We start from the raw sequence: 914 nt of genomic DNA, 5'->3' as shown, positions 1-914 counted from the left end.
GTTCCGGCGAATTGTTGGGATTGTGGGAGTTGTAGTTTCACATCTTCCCAGCTTTTCTCTGTAATTTTGAATAGCAGCATCAATAATATGCCATGATCTTTTTAATAGAAATTGAACAAACAAACAAATAAAGCTAAGGTTGCCCCTCTGGGTCAATGACTCAGAAGCATTATGTATTTTAGTATAGCTTAGGTTAGTGAATATGTTACCAATTGGGAGTGAATGCAACCTTCTTCATTAGGTCCCTGCATTGTAATATGAAAGCTTTTATTTTTCTTGATTCTCTCCCGTGTTATTTTTATCACTGTCCTTTTTTCACTATTAAGAAATGCACTTGATTTCATTACACAGAATAAAGTTTGAGAGTCTTACAAGAAGAAACTGGCTGATTGCTTTGTTCTTGGGATTGAGACTGGCAAAGGCTCCTAATCAGTAGATAGTTCAAACAATACCTATGGTCTTGTGAAATTATAATTATGTATTGGATATTTTTCATATGAGGAAGCTTAAGGATATAAAAATAACAGAATAAAATCTAAATTTCTAAATTTAAAATTTGCTTCTATAAAGTTTATGTGAAATCTTCCCTTTGCATACACTCATGTACTTTATTATATTGTAATCTTTCCACGTGGTAGCAGGCAATATCATAGCTAGGCAAGGGACAAAGAATTGGCAGGAAAGGATTTGAAGGAGTTTGCACTTTTTGAGACTAACAAATTTTATTTATTCAAATTGTCAGCATATCTGAAAAGGTACTTCCAGAATCCTGATTTTGGGCTACATTTGGGTTAACTACATAGACTAATATGGCTGTGCTCCTACAGTGATTCAAAGAACAACAATTAAAAAAAGAATTGACTAAGCATCCAGGAATATTCAAGTAAATGGCCTGAAAAAATTCTAAATAAACT

Source organism: Crotalus tigris, unplaced genomic scaffold (assembly GCF_016545835.1).
Source record: "Crotalus tigris isolate CLP2741 ecotype Arizona unplaced genomic scaffold, ASM1654583v1 scf7180000017720.317629, whole genome shotgun sequence".
Lineage (NCBI taxonomy): Eukaryota > Metazoa > Chordata > Lepidosauria > Squamata > Viperidae > Crotalus > Crotalus tigris.
This window is presented reverse-complemented; position numbering follows the sequence as displayed.